This window comes from Eptesicus fuscus, chromosome 14 (assembly GCF_027574615.1).
Source record: "Eptesicus fuscus isolate TK198812 chromosome 14, DD_ASM_mEF_20220401, whole genome shotgun sequence".
Classification (NCBI taxonomy): Eukaryota; Metazoa; Chordata; class Mammalia; order Chiroptera; family Vespertilionidae; genus Eptesicus; species Eptesicus fuscus.
In genome coordinates, this window is record NC_072486.1 from 82510589 (window position 1) to 82526725 (window position 16137).

Below are 16137 nucleotides of genomic sequence, written 5' to 3' on the forward strand. Positions count from 1 at the left end.
TGTGCCCACAACCAAGGTACATGCCCTTGACTGGAATCCAACCTGGGACCCTTCAGTCCGCAGGCCGATGCTCTATCCACTGAGCCAAACCATTTAGGGTGACTTTGCCTTTTTAGAGTAGTTCTAGGTTTACAATAAAATTGCACCCCCCACCTCCCGGACATGCACAGCTTCCCCATTATCAATATGTGCGCGCGCGCGCACACACACACACACACACACACACACAACCAGATGGTATGTTTGATGCAATGAATGAACCTGCATGGACACATCAAAATCACCCTAAGGCCATAGTTTACATTAGGATCACTTGATAGTTCATTTCTTTTTTTTTTTTTTTACATATGTTTTTATTGATTGCAGAAAGAGGGAGGGAGAGGGAGAGAAAACAATAGAAACATCAATGAGAGAAAAACATCAATCGGCTGCCTCCTGCATGTCCCCTTTGGGGATCCAGCCGGCAACCAGGGCATGTGCCCTGACTGGCAACCTCCTGGTCCATGGGATGACACTCAACCACCTGAGCACACTGGCCAGGCAATAGTTCATTTCTTTGTAGTGCTGAATAATATTCTATTGTCTGGATGGACCACAGTCTGTCCCACCACCCATTGAGGGACAGCCTGGTTGCTTCTAGGTTTTGGTGATTATGAATTAAAGCTGCTGTAAACATCTGTGTGCAGGCTTTTGTGTGGCCATAGTTTTCAGCTCCTTTGGGTAAATACCAAGAGGCATGATTACTGGGCAGGTGGTGAGAGTATGTTTAGTCTGTGAGGAGCTGCAGAAGTGTCTTCCACAGTGCTGGAACCATGGTGCCTTCCCACCAGCAGTGATTGACAGCTCCTATTGCTCCACGTCCTTGCCAGCACTTGGTGTTGTCAGTGTTTGAATTTGGCCATTGTTCTAGGTGTGTGGTGGCATCTCCTTGCTTTAATTTGCATTTCCCTGATAACATATGATGAGGAGCATCTTCTCGTGCTTGTTTGCCACCTGGGCATCTTTTTTGGTGAGGAGTTTGTTAAGCTCTTGAGCCAATTTTTAAATGAAGTTGTTTTCTCTTTGTTGAGTTTTAACAGTTCTTTGTATATTTTGGATAATAGTCCTTCATCAAATAAGTTTTGCGAATATTTTCTCCAAGTCTGTGGCTTATCTTCTAACTAGAGGCCCAATGCAAGAAATTCGTGCAAGGGGCTCAGCCCTCGCAGCCCTGGCCAGCCCTCGCAGCTCCTCGCAGCCTCAGCCAGCCTTCACAGCTCTGGCTTTGTCCAGAAAGACAACCGAAGGTCGTTCGGCTGTTCAGTCTAATTAACACATTAGCTCTTTATTATATAGGACTCTATTGATATTGTCTTTTTGCAGAGGAAAAGTTTTTAATTTTAATGAAATTCAGCTAATCAGTTATTTCTTTCATGCATTGAGTTTTTGGTGTTGTATCTATAAAGACATCACCATCAGCCTGGCCGGTATGGCTCAGTGGGTTGAGCATTATCCCATGCACCAGGATGTCACTGGTTTGATTCCTGGTCAGGGCACATGCCCAGGGTTGCAGGCTCGATCCCCAATAGGGGGTGTACAGGAGGCAGCCGATTGATGTTTTGCTCTCATCTATGTTTCTCTTCCTCTCTCTCTCTCTCTCTCTTTCTCTCTCTCTCTCTCTCTCCCCTCTCATCCTCTCTCAAATCAATAAACATATACTCAGGTGAGGATTCTCAAAAAATTAAAAGGTTTCACCTTACCCGAGGTCATCATGTATTCTCTTCGAGGAGTTTTGCATTGTACGTTTAGATCTATGATCCATTTTGAGTTAATTATAATAAGCTTTTGACAGTATTTGTATAGGGACAATTCAAAATTGATAAGGTTAGTCAGGATCTCAGACAGCTAACTGTACTCCTAAATTCACTGCAGCATTTTTTCCACAACAGGAAAGATATGGAAACAACCTAAATGCCCATCAACAGATGAACAAAGAAAGAAAATGAGGCGAATACATACAACGAATACTATTCAGCCTTAAAAAATAATGTATGTCATATTTTATCATACGCTACAGCACAGATGGAACCTGAGGGCATTGTGCTCAGGGAAGTAAGCCAGTTCCGGAGGACAAACACAGCGGGGTCCCACTATCTGAGGAACCTAAAATAACCAAACTCTCGGGCGCAGAGAGCAGAGGGGGCTGGCGGGTGGGGAGGGAGGAGCGAGGCGTTGCTGTTCAATCGGTGACAGTTTCAGTTACGCAAGACAAGCAGTCCCTGGAGCTCTGCTGCACAGCACAGTGCCCGAGGCTGACCACTGCCGCAGGGAGCGCGGGGCAGGGAGCGCGGGGCTCCTGCGAAGTGTTCTTCCCAGAAAGAAGGGGCAGGAGGCCCCTCTGGCTGAGGGCCGGGCCGGCCGCCGTGCTGCCCGTCTCACAGTGTACGTGTACGTGCGGAATCACCAGGTTGTGTCTATGCAGTATGTGCATTTTTATGTGCCAATTGTACCTCAATAAAGCCATTTAAAAAATTAATAGAGTGACTATAATACATTTATTCCAAGTTGTTTTTTAAATTTTTGTTGTTAATCCTTACCCAAGGATATTTTTGATTTTTAGAGAGAGTGGAAGAGAGGGAAAGACAGAGAGAAGCACATTGATTGGTTGCCTCCTGCACACGCCCCAACCAAGGCCCAGGTGGTAGAGGATCCTGCAACCAAGGTATGTGCCCTTCACGGTAATCGAACCCGGGACCCTTTGGTCCACAGGCTGACACTCTACCCACTAAGCCAAACCAGCTAGGGCTATTTGTAGGGAGCAGTTATAGGGTTAAGCCTCAGACTGACCTGTTGGCAAAGCCACAAACAAGTCCCAGCTTAGAGGGAACAGTCCTCTTAGCATAATAAAGCTTGATCTTGTGACTGCTCCCTAGATCTTTCCTGGGTAGCTAGTGGGCTGTGGGAGGGGCAGCAAGTGCTGCCAAAACAAGTGAAACTCACAAGAACATTGTAAATTACCTTGTTTGCCCCTGACTATAAATAAAGCCTCAGCTTTGCAGTCTGGATCTGTTCTGTGGCCTCAGCCAGGCACAGAAGATGCACCTAGACCCAGCTTATTCTCTTGTCTGTCTTTTCTTCATCCTTCATCGGCCCTCCCTCAGGCTCGCCGAACCCTTGGCTGTGCTGGCTCGGCACAGCTATTTTTTTTTACTTTGTATTTATTTATTTGGGGGGGGGGGGACCACACCAGTCTGTTGTTCACTTACTTATGCATTTATTGGTTCATTCTAGTATGTGCCTGACTAGGTTTGATCAAACTTCCAGCCTTCGCGTATTGGGATGAGGCTCCAACCACCTGAGCTCCCCAGCAGGGCCTCCGAGTTATTTTTGAAAAAGAGATTCCTATGCTTTGGGTGTCAGCATCCCTGGCCTTGGCATTTAGGTGGCAAGGGCAAAGTTGTATCTTAAGTGTTTAGAGCCCTGATTTAATATTCCTATTCTCACAGAGCACAGCTACATCTTCCCACGGAATAGGGCCGCAAAGTCACCAAAGGCAATTGGAAGTTTATTAAGTCCCCAGCAAGTCCCAGGTATAGAGACATCACTCCGCTCCCCGGGGGAGAAAACAGCTGACACTGAGCGACGGGACCCAGCCCAGCACTGAGCCCCTCTCGGGCTAGAGAAGTGATATCTCAGGGAAAGAGCTGAGTGAGGCTGCTGGACGTGTGCACGGACGGGCCCACCCGGTAATCAAGTGGGCCAGTCCATTACGTGAGCGTGCTTGGTGTTGTCCAAGCGGAGGCCAGCGTTCGTCTGATAACTCTCCTAACGCTGGCCTGGCCGACGGCTTCCTGCTTTTCTCGGCATCCGCCGCAGTGGATGTAGTTGTTTCTCGAGGCCTCCGGGAGCATCGCAACGGTTCTGCCTCTCAGGAGGCAGGGGAACCTCCCACTTGCCTTTAGAGGCCTTGCGACCAGGCGGGCTAAGAGCTGCTCCAAGGCCTTCAGATGGAGGGCCTGTGTAAAACGGAGCCGTCTTCACGTGATTCCACATGGAACTGGGGGTCAGAAGGCCATCCCTGCCCACTCTGGGCTTCTCAGTGACACTATGATAAAGGCAAAAGGTGCATTAAAAGCTTTGGATCTATATTGAGGTCATAAAATCTTGCCCAGAGACAGTTCCTGTCTAGGGGTCCGTGTGCCAGAAATTGATCGATAAAGCCATGAGAAATTCGGCAGTATCCCCAGCTCACGGCTCCATTAGGTACAAGCGAGCGCTCGCTGGCCAGGCCCTCAAGCATTCCTGTCACTCCAGCATTAAATACACAATCTACTCAAATAAAGTAATTTGCTTTCTATTTATTTTCTTGGGAAAATTAATGGAGAAATATTAGCCTTGTTTTGCAGGGTAAAGTCCTAACCATAACTACCGGTCTACGCTGACCCAGACAGGTGCTGGAGACTGCCTCTGAGTTGCCAGGGGGAAGCTGGGTGAAGCCCTTGTGATGGCACAGGGTTTGTAATCAGAGAGACGCCTTTTCATGGCAGAAGCCGGCTATTACCAACCGACCAGAAAGAAGACGAAATAGGCAACTGTGCCTCGGTATCAATGTTCCCTCTTGACAACCTGCACGAAGTCGCTCTGAGTGACCCCGTGCACAGGTTTCCCGGGTGCTCACCTGGGGGGCGGGCAGGTGGATCGACCTATGCCCATGAGCATCCCAGTGAGGGACTTTCAGATTCCCGCCCCTTCTCTCCCCCAGGAAGGATCACTTTTTTGGCAACAGGAAGATTAATCCTACATTTCACAAAGGAGACACGACGTTCGGCAAAATATGAGACCTGGATTTACAATGGCCTCCCGACTTATTGTTGTGCATTTTTAAACCACATCATTTAAAACACATCTCACCTAAAGCTAGTGTTTAGGCACCATTTGATTCTTGCTAAAGATTTGTCTATTGTCTACATTATCCCAGACCATGGTCTCCAATCTCCAATAAGATTGTTAAGTGAGAGATATTGGTTTCCTTCTGAATAGTTACTATTTGTGTTTTTTCCCCAAAAAATATATTTTAAATGTTAGAAAAGCAATGTAAGAAAGATAATTTGTAGCTGGGTGAACATGAATGACAAGTATCTTAAATGAGCCCTTTCTGGGATTAAGCAAAAAAACACGAAAAAACCCTCATAGACACAGACAGCAGTATGGTAAGGGAAAGGGGGTGGGGAAGGTGGAAGAGGGTAATGGGGGGATAAATGGTGATGGAAGGAGACTTGACTTGGGGTGGTGAACACACAATACAATATGCAGATGATTGTACACCTGAAACCTATATAATTTTATTAACCAACTAGAGGCCCGGTGCACGAAATCTGTGCATGTGCAAGCCCCAGGCCTGGCAGGACATCAAAGCACAAGTTTCTGGCGTGGAAGGGCAGGTACCAGCTGACCTCTGGGCCCTGGGTAGCACCTGGGCCCCCAGGCCCCTACATGCCCCCCTCCGCCTGAGTCACGGCGCTCGAGCCCCCACACGGAGATGCAGAGATGCAGTGAGCATGGCTAGAGGCCATGGGCTGGGGCATAGCGTGGGCCTCTGGGCCGCCCAGCAGTGCTGCATGGAAGCCAGGCAGGCAGCGCGCTCTCCCCGCCGGCCTCACAGACCAGCTCCTGTGCAAACCCACGGGGAACCCAACCGGCCCCTGCAGTCCCGGCAGCTGCGGCCCAGCTCACCCGGAAGAGGCAGCGTGGGTGTGGGGTGGGCTCCTCGCAGGCACCTGGCACCTGAGCACAGGGGCTTCCCCAGCGCTGAGGCCTGGCATCCTGGGGAGGGTAGCAAGGGGAGTGAGAGCAAGCATAACAGACACCCCGCATTCTCAGGGCACCTCTGTCCCTGTCCCCCACCCCCAGGTAGCCAGCGAGAGGTTGCAGCGTGTTGCCAATGCTCACCATGCTCCACGCCGCCCCCTGGTGGTCAGCGCACGTCATAGTGAGCAGTCAAACTCCCCCCCCCCCCCCGCCCCTCTCCTGCTCAGGCTCTTGGTTGAACAACCACCCAAGAGGACAATTTGCATATTAGGCTTTTATTATATAGGATGTCACCCCAATAAACGCAATACATTTTTTTAATTAAATTAAATTTTAAAAATGAAGGAGCCCTTTCCACCTGCAATGGCCCAATTAGGTTGTCGGGGAGCCAGCAAGGTAGATGTGGCGAACACCTTCCTTTGGCGAGTGATGAACAGACTGGCCCCTCCACTTGGCAAAGTGGCAAAGCGGGGGCTCCTCTGCAGCTCTGCCCGGCCCCCTCCGCCGCTGCCCTGCCCCCCCCGCCGCTGCCCTGCCCCCCCCCGCCGCTGCCCTGCCCCCCCCCGCCGCTGCCCTGCCCCCCCCCCCGCCGCTGCCCTGCCCCCTCCGCCGCTGCCCTGCCCCCCTCCGCCGCTGCCCTGCCCCCCCCCCGCCGCTGCCCTGCCCCCTCCGCCGCTGCCCTGCCCCCCCCCCCGCCGCTGCCCTGCCCCCCCCCCCCGCCGCTGCCCTGCCCCCACTGCCGCTGCCCTACCCCCCTCCACCGCTGCCCTACCCCCTCCGCCGCTGCCTAGGGCTTCAGGGGACATTGAATGAATCAATATTTTACAAAAAACTTAGAACAGGGCCTGGCTCATGGCAAGCACATAGCAAATGTTACCCATGCCTCTTGTGATTAACAGAAAAAACAACTTCTATCCAGGGCTATAGTGCTAAGTGTTGTTAGTACAAGACTTTAGTACAAGTCCAACAAATACTTTTTAAAGGACCCCTTAAAGTTCTCCAGTGTCCTGAAAAGGTTGCAGTGTGAATCACTGAAATGATCAGAATGGTTTCCCAGAGCAGACGCAAGACCCAAGTGACAGCAGAGACTCCCAGCCCCGCCGGAGAGGTTTCACACGTGTGCACTTCAAGTGACCCAGGAGCAGGTGCGTTCCCCGGACCTTCCTGCCAGGCCCTGCCTGAACACACAGCCGCCTCACAGCAAAGCCTGCCACAGAAAGAGCAAAACCAAAGTCATGGAACCCTACGTAACCAATGAGATCGGCTTAACTCTCATTAGGCAGGTAACGTGTCCCTGTGTCAAAATGTAACCTCAGCCCGACCAGTGTGGCTCAGTGGTTGAGCATCGACCGATGAACCAGGAGGTTATGGTTTGATTCCCGGTCAGGGCACAGGCCCGAATTGCAGGCTCAATCCTGAGTTGGGGGCATGCAGGAGGCAGCCAGTCAATGATTCTCTCTCATCACTGATGTTTCTATCTTTCTCCCTCTGCTTTCCTCTCTGAAATCAGTAAGAATATATTTTTTAAAGAACTGGAATGAGCACCCCTCCTTGCTGTTGCTCCACCCGCCCGGCTCTCACGGCCACGCACCTGCGGCTGCGGCGCCCCCGCCCCGGCAGCACCGTGGCAGGGCAGTTTTAGACAGTCTGGGATGCAGTCGTGGTAGATGTTTTGGACAGTGGCGATTCTGCTCCTCCGACCGTAATGAAGAGGCCTGAGTTGGGTGTTGGCTTAACTAAGCTCCACTGCTGGTCACTGACACAGTATTCAGAACGTGTGTTCATGGGTGCAGATACTCTGGTCCTAGCAAATACTGATGATCTTTTTGAGAGAGAAGAGTTGTCGGCGGCTCCAGACCCCGGTGGCCTGACTGCTGCAAACCGGTCTTTGTGTGTCGGCCTTCAGCGAAAACACAGCAGCTGCTGCGCGTTGCTTCCGAGCAAGGTGGTTCTGAAGGCGGGACCAGGGTTTACTGAACATGTGTTTTAGCAGCTGGGCAACAACAGATATCAGAAAACACCTGCCATTTATTTATAACCTAAGCAGCGTTCCTATATACTCCCACCTCCCAGCATGTAAAGCGTTTGGTGCAAATGCCAAAGTTGTGCATTCCCTGGGACGAATAAACCGTGGGCTTATGCCTGTGCTCCTAAAACAGGAAGTGTCACACGTGAGTCCCATGACCCACCAGGACTCCCCCTGAGCTCAGCCTGTGGCGGGGCCTCTGCACCACAGCCTTCACCTCTGCTGCGGCAGCTCGGCCTCATCTCAGACACCCGGCCACACCGCCTTGTGCAAGATGTCTCCGGAGCCGTCACACTTGTCCCTTGGGGAGACCCCGGCTGCGGCACAGCCTTCTGTACCCTCAGAAGACGGAAGGAGAGGTGGGAGCAGGGCCAGGGGATTGCACGGGAGCAGATTCCTTCGGCAACATCCAGAGGAAACTCGACACTTACTCCAACAGAAACACTGCCGCTTTCCCCCCTCTCACAGGCACTTGCTCTCACACGTAGTACCGAGAGCGGGCCTGTCACAGCGGCCAGAGGCTCCCACTGGCAGTCATCAGGTAAGGGGTTTGGCGGGACATCAGGTGATAGCTGAGCAGAAGTTATGAAGTAGCAGTTGTTACATGGACAATGGCCTGTCTTTTAAACCTGGGCTTATTCAGCTGTTTCAGAAATTCTGTTGGGCTGATTGCCAACGCATGTGGTAAGGGAAACTCAAACTGTTAAGACGGCCGTATCAGCTCTTAAAACGGGCTGAGCCGGGGGCCAGATCGGTCTCCCCTCAGAGCGGGACCCGGTATCTGTCTCTGGCTTGCTGTTGCACCTCCGGAGACATGCATTTCAGAATTGTCCAGGGCTGCCCGAGTGATTACAGTTCTGCTTTCAGGTGAAGGCAGCTGAGTGATTCATGAACCCATCAACAAATGGCATTAGCCCATTTTCCTCCCCAGCTTTAGTGTCTGAAGATGCCCCAGTTTTCCATGTACAGTGAGGCAGCATGCTAAAATGCTTCTGTTCAGTTCTGTATATCTGAAAACAGCAGTGGCACCTTATATGAAAAATAAAGATTTTTCACCATGACAAAAAAAAAAAAAAGAAATGGAACGACATAACAAAACAACAACAACAAAATAAGAGCCGTGGCCAGTGCTGCTAAGTGGTTAGAGCATCAGCCTACACACTGAAGGGTCTTGGGTTTAATTCCCAGTCAAGGGCATGTACTTGGGTTGTAGGTTCGAACCCCAGTCCCCGTGGGGGCATATGCAGGAGGCAACCAATCCATGTGTCTCTCACATTGATGCTTCTCTCTCTCCCCCTTTTCTCCCTCTTTTACTCTCTCTAAAAATCAGTGGAAAAAATATCCTTGGGTGAGGATTAACAAACAAACAAGTGTAACAGATGACCCTTAATTCACGGGTCTATAGGTGACACACAATGAAAATGGAACTGGCATATATATATATGGCTAATATGCAAAGTGTCCCCTCAGGAGTTTGACCGGGAGACTGGGAGATCGATCACTCGCTATGATGTGCGCTGACCACCAGGGGGTGGCACAGAACATGGTGGCCAACCAGCAGCGGCTGCGGGGCGCTGAGGGAGTGAGGGAAAGAGGAGGCGGGGAGTAGGGGAGGCAGGGAACCTGATCGGCCCTGATCACTGGCCAGGCCTAGGGACCCTATCTGTGCATGAATTTTGTGCACCGGGCCACTAGTCTCTACATAACAGACAAGTACTCTGAAAACGGGGAGAAAGAATGGAAAGGCTCATGAAAACCAATGCTGCCCTGAGCTGAGCCAGGCGGCGTGCCTCCACCTCACTCAGAAGTGGGAGCTGACCGGGGGCCACGCAGGAACAAAGGTTTGCAGGGACTTCGGTAATCAAAAAAGAGATGGATAGCCATACGAAAGCCACGCCATTAATAAAAAAGGGATCAATGACACAGACAAATATGCTTACAGATCATTGCCTCAACTTGAGACCCAAAGAGGCCAGACACATCACTGCTTTCACATTTATTTATAGATCAGTGTCTTCATGTGATAAACAGTTGGTTTGTAAACTAAAAATACTGAAAAATCACACCATATAACTATGACTTTTTGTCATCTGGCGGACAAGGTCAGGTGCTGAGTTACCCGGCAGCTCCTGCCTAATAAACAACAGGCCCAGGGCCCTGGGGACAAGCTCCGCCAAGAACCAAGTTCCCTGGAAGCCTCTCCCACGAAAACGTCCTTCTCGGGGTCTCACCCGACGGACGGGCTGCAGCAGGTGAGAGCTGTCCCTGCTCCGCCGGGACCTTTCAGCTCTTGGCTCAGCTGCTCCACAGATGATCATGGTCCCAAAGGAACAGACTGGGACATGGTGGCTCTGAAGTTCATTGCTGCCCAGCGTGACCTCAGTCATGTGCTCACTTGTTTGTCCACCCTCGGAATTCCTACAGTGAGCTAGGCTTTGGGCCCTGGGCCCCGGGCCCTGGGCCCTGGGGCAGAAATGTGCTGCAGGACGCAACAGGGACAGACTCGGGCTCCCCCTTCTTAGGAAGATGCAGGGTCTGGCTAGGAGCCGGTGAGCCCAGACTGCCCAGCAGAGGAGCGTTACTGGGAATAGGCTGACTGCCCGGGACACAGGGAGCAAAGGAGGGCTGGTCAAGCAGCAGAAGGAGAGTGTTCCAGCCAGCGGGTGGGCAGAGGAGAGTCCGGGAGCAAGAGGCTCGTCTCTCCTGCCCAACGCGTCCTGCAGAGGGGGGCAGGCTGAAATTGTAAGAAGCAGGCCTCTGTGAGCCATCTTCAGCATAGTTAACTTTCCATGGAGAAAACTAACAGCATGCTGCCAGTCGGTTACTGAATTTTCCCAGGGCAAACAGGATGCAGGAGGAGGTGAGAGGGTATAAGAACAAGGAACTGTGCACTTGACCAGCAGCACATTTTCCAGGAAGATCTGCCACAACTAGACAAAGGGAGGTGGAGGCAACTAGAAAAGGCCCCAGCCCATTTTTTAAAACAACCCAATAGGCGACAATAAGACCTAGATGATATACTGGGGAGAGGGAGGAACTGTTAACCCTATAGTTCTCAGCCAATGAGGAGCCAGGGGAGGGATTCTTGCGCATTAGGAATAAATAGCCTGTGATCGCTGCTCCGTGTGTGCCTGTGCAACTAGACACCGGATCTTGCAAGACCACATTAAAGGTCTCGTTTGCACCACACTTCGTGTCTCTGAGTCCATTATTTGAATTCGAACAGGTGAGCATCTCTCACAGAAATGAAGGTGAAGGGGTCTTGTGTCCCAGACAAGGCTGCATACTTGACTCTGCAGGGTACAGGGAGCCACGGAACAGTCTCAAGCTGGGAAATGGTGAGGAGAGGCCTGGGTTGGAGTGAGCCCTTTGCCAGCGATGGGCTGGAGAGGACCCACGGGAGGGGTTGCCCAGGACAAAGGTCAGAAGGATGGGACAAGAGACTAGGTAGCAGCACCTAGGGTCTACCCAAATGTTCTCCATCAGGGTTGATGGGATGGATGTGTGGGAAGACACCTGGGTTGTGGCTCGGTGGATGGCTGGTTGTGGGAACCATGCCAGAGTCGTTGGACAGTCAAGGGAACTCAGAGGGTAAAAGGCCTTTTGATAGGACGCCAACAACCAAGGCCACCCTGAACACGGGAATCTTAATCGGAATGTTCACGGCGATTTCACGATGCACTGTGTTCTTCTATGATCCCAATGATGGGTGTCGTCATTGGCAGAGGCCTCCCTTGTCTAGTGGTCTGATGCAGGCACCGCCCAGCAAGCGGAGTGTGCGGGAGAAGCTGAGGCCGCTCAGAGGGTGAGCTCCTATGTGTGCGGGAGAGGCTGCAGAGGCTGCAGAAGCTGCTCAGGTGCCGCTGCGATGGGAGGCGGTGGTTGAGGGGAAGTGTGCGGCTGCTCAGATAGTAACTGTGGGTGCAGAGACTGCTACTGCTGTGCGGGAAAGGTATGTATCGACCAGCGGTGTGCGGCTGCCTAAATGGGACTGCCATGAAGGACTGTTGTGTCTGATGGCTACATGGCCATTGGCTTCTGCACTAAAGATTCTCTTATACACCCACAACTGCTCATGGCTTCTCTGTCTAAGACCTGGCATCCAAGAAGGTCCAGTCCCTGGCAGAGGGGCTCGGACCCAACAGTTAGTGCAATGGGCAGGGTTCGAAAAGGAACCTGTCCACAATTGGCGTAGTCGAGCAGAATTCAGAAGAATGTATGGGCTCAGAGCAGCAGTGCTCTGGCTGTTTTTGACACTGGTGAAGGGAGCTGAGGAAGGGGGTTTAGGTGGCCTTGCAGCTTAGGGCCCCCCCCCCCACTCCATCCCCTATCACAGGGCATCTCCATGCCGACCTTTCACCTAGCAAAGGGGCAAAGGTGAAAACCCAGAGACAAGTCTATGAAGGAGGGGGCATGGGGAACAGGCTGTCACTCCCAATTTGAGTACGAGCTGGCACAGAAGTGCATTGAAAATTTGGAATTACCTGTTAATTAAAAATATATATTTATATACTTTCCCTAAGCAATTTCTAGGATGATAGCCTCGTGAAACACTGGCACGGTCCTGTACACACACACACACACACACACACACACACAGAGGGATGCTGGCTATAGCACGTTTTAATAGTGCAAAAAATCCATGTATTTATTTTGTTTTGTTAATCCTCACCTGAGGATATTTTTTCCATTGATTTTATTTTTTTTAAACATTTTATTTTATTTTATTTTTTTTTTAAATTTAATAAATCTTTATTGTTCAGATTATTACAATTGTTCCTCTTTTTTCTCCCCATAACTCCCCTCCACCAGGTTCCCACCCCACCCTCTGCCCTTACCTCCCCGCCACTGTCCTCATCCATAGGTGTACGCTTTTTGTCCAGTCTCTTCCCGCACCCCCCACTCCCCTTTCTCCCCAAGAATTGTCAGTCCACTCCCTTTCTATGCCCCTGATTCTATTATATTCACCAGTTTATTCTGTTCATCAGATATTTTTATTCCCTTGGTTTTTAGATTCACTTGTTGATAGGTATGTATTTGTTGTTCATAATTTTTACCTTTTTCTTCTTCTTCCTCTTCTTAAAGAATACCTTTCAGCATTTCATATAATTCTGGTTTGGTGGTGATGAAGTCCTTTAGCTTTTTCTTATCTGTGAAGCTCTTTATCTGACCTTCAATTCTGAATGATAGCTTTGCTGGGTAGAGTAATCTTGGTTGTAGTTTCTTCCTATTCATCACTTCGGATATTTCTTGCCATTCCCATCTGGCCTGCATAGTTTCTGTTGAGAAATCAGCTGACAATCATATAGGTGCTCCCTTGTAGGTAACTAACTGTTTTTCTCTTGCTGCTTTTAATATTCTCTCTTTGTCTTTTGCTCTTGGCATTTTAATTATGATGTGTCTTGGTGTGGTCCTCTTTGGATTCCTTTTGTTTGGGGTTCTGTGCGCTTCCTGGACTTGTAAGTCTATTTCTTTCACCAGGTGGGGGAAGTTTTTAGTCACTATTTCTTCAAATTGGTTTTCAGTATCTTGCTCTCTCTCTTCTTCTGGGACCCCCATAATTCTGATGTTGGTATGCTTGAAGTTGTCCCAGAAGCTTCTTACACTATCTTCAAATTTTTGGATTCTTTTTTCTTTTTTGCTTTTCCAGTTGAGTGTTTTTTGCTTCTTTGTATTTCAAATCTTTGACTTGGTTCTTGCAATCCTCTAGTCTGCTTTTAGGTCCCTGTATAATATTTCTTATTTCAGTCAGTGTATGCTTAATTTCTAGTTGATCCTTTTCCATATCCTCGAGGGTCTCTCTCATATCCTCGAGGTTCTCATTAAATTTATCGGCCTTTGCTAGGAAATTCTTGAAAAACCTTATAACCATGGTTTTGAACTCTATATCCATTCGTTTACTTTCCTCCATTTCCTTCATTTGTGGCCTGCCTCTTTGTCTCCGCATTTTGGCTGCTTTCCTGAGTTGATGGAGTGGCTTTGTGTGCTAGGTGTCCTAGCAGGGCCCAGTGGCTCAGCCTCCCCAGTTACCTGAGGTGAACACTCTTGGTGCACCCCTTTGTGGGCTGTGTGTGCAGTCTTGTTGTTAAGCCTAGATTATTGTTAGTATCACTGGGGGGAGTTGACCTCCAGGCCAATTGGCTGTGAGGATCAGCTGTGTCTCCACTGGGAGAGCTTCTGTGCTCAGCTTGGATGGGGTGGAGTCTCAGGGCTGAGCAGACAGCCTTGGTTTCCCATCAGCCCACCCCACGCAGCCCCTGTGTCTCAGTATCCCACGGCAATGACTGCACGCACCCCTGAGAGAAGGCTGCCCTGAGTTTCGCCCGCTGCCAGACAGTCCAGTTTCTCCCCGAATGAGTCTGGGTATTCAAAGTCTCACCCAGAACTGGAGTTCAGTGCAGTCGGGAGGTTTTGTTTCCCTCCCAAACGAGAAAGCTAGCCACGCGCTTGCTGCCCGCCCTCTCCGAGCACCTCGAGTAAGCCAGCCGCGTATTCAGCTGCCCGCCCTTTCCGCGCGCGCAGGTCTCCGCACCTGTCCTCCACAGCTCCTCTGGGTCTCAGTGTCCTTTTATCTTTCCTTCTAGTTGTAGAATTTCCACTCAGCCAGCTTTCCGGTGGTTCTGGACGATGTCCGCTCTGTCTTCCAGTTGCAGTTTTGAAATTGTTCTGTGAGGCAGCAGTATAGGTGTTTACCTATGCCGCCATCTTGGTTTCTCTCTTTTCCATTGATTTTAGACAGAATGGAAGGGAAAGGGAGAGAGACAAAAACATCAATGATGAAAAAGAATCACCAATTGGCTGCCTCCTGCACGTCTCCCACCGGGGATCAAGTCCACAACCTGGTCATGTGCTCTGACCAGGAATTGAACCATGACCTTCTGATTCATAGGTTGACGCTCAACCACTGGGCCACGCCGGCCAAGCCATATGTTAAATCTTAATCCCCAAGGTGATGGTGTCAGGAGGTGGGGACTTTGGAAGGTGACTAGGTCATGGTCTTATAAGAACACCCATGCCGAAACCGGTTTGGCTCAGTGGATAGAGCGTCAGCCTGTGGACTGAAGGGTCCCGGGTTCGATTCCGGTCAAGGGCATGTGCCTTGGTTGCGGGCACATCCCCAGTGGGGGGTGTGCAGGAGGCAGCTGATCGATGTTTCTCTCTCATCGATGTTTCTAACTCTCTATCCCTCTTTCTTCCTCTCTGTAAAAAATCAATAAAATATATTTTTTAAAAAAAGAAAAAGAAAAAAAAAGAACACCCTACTTGCTGAGACATTGTGAATGTGGTTAGTGCCCAGGAAGCCGCTATCCCCTTCCACCATATGAGGACAGAGTGAGAAGACACTGTCTATGAACCACGATGCGGGTGCTCACCAGAAAGGGAATCTGCCAGGGCCTTGATCTCGGATTTCAGCCTCCGGTGAGAAATGTATGTCCGCTCTGTAAGCCACACATTGTGGTGCCTGTTACAGCAGCCAGAATGGACTAAGACACTGAGTAAAGGTGACACTTTACATTGTATATTATATTACTCTTAACAGAGCATTCATGCTATTATTGTTAAAGAGCCATCAGGCAAAGCCCCAGTCAACAGTTCTTTCCAGGCTGGAGAACAAGTGTCTAATGCCCCAGCCTTCGGTCTGTCCGTCATTCTGACCCACCTGGGTCAGTCCTGCACGCAGCAGGGCGATCTTTTCCAAATGCAGATCCATTTAGGCTGCTGACCCCCACACTCTTACCCACTTGTCCACTGAAAACACTTTGAGGTTCCCAGTGCTCCCAGAATAAACACAAAATCTAGTGACCTTTCACCCCTGGCCCTGCCCACCTCTCCAGCCATCTCTTGCATGCACAGACACAGGTAGGAACACACACACACACATACATACACACACGCTCGTGCACGCATGCATGCACACCAGCACTCTGCCACCTGCCTTGTTGACACCTGTCAGCCCGTGTCATGAATCTACTGTTTTATGTTTGCAACCAGCCCTTTCACCAGGACCAGAGAAACAGAACTTTCTGTCCACCAACTGCCCCAAATGCCTGGAGAGGGGGCCTGGGGAGGGCGCTGACATTCATTTCCTGAGCAGCTACTGTGTACCAGACCCCTTCTAAGCCCTCTGTAAGAATAAATGGGCTCAATTCATTTGGTTCCTGTCAAATGGTGTGGCAGAAAGGGTGACTGACTCCCTCTTCCCAATTAGCACCAGAGAAATCATTGAATGAGAGAGAGGCCTGGGCTCCTGGGTGCAATGACAGGAGGCAGACCCTGCAGAGACAGGGTGGGGTGGTGAGGGTGCTGAGTGTATGGGCACTGGA

General features: G+C 50.4%; 1 pseudogene; it reads left to right on the forward strand.

The window, feature by feature from the left end:
* LOC103299605 (glycogenin-1-like) overlaps window positions 1-8301 on the forward strand; it is a 45475-nt pseudogene extending 37174 nt beyond the window's left edge.
* Window positions 8302-16137: the final 7836 nt, after the last annotated feature.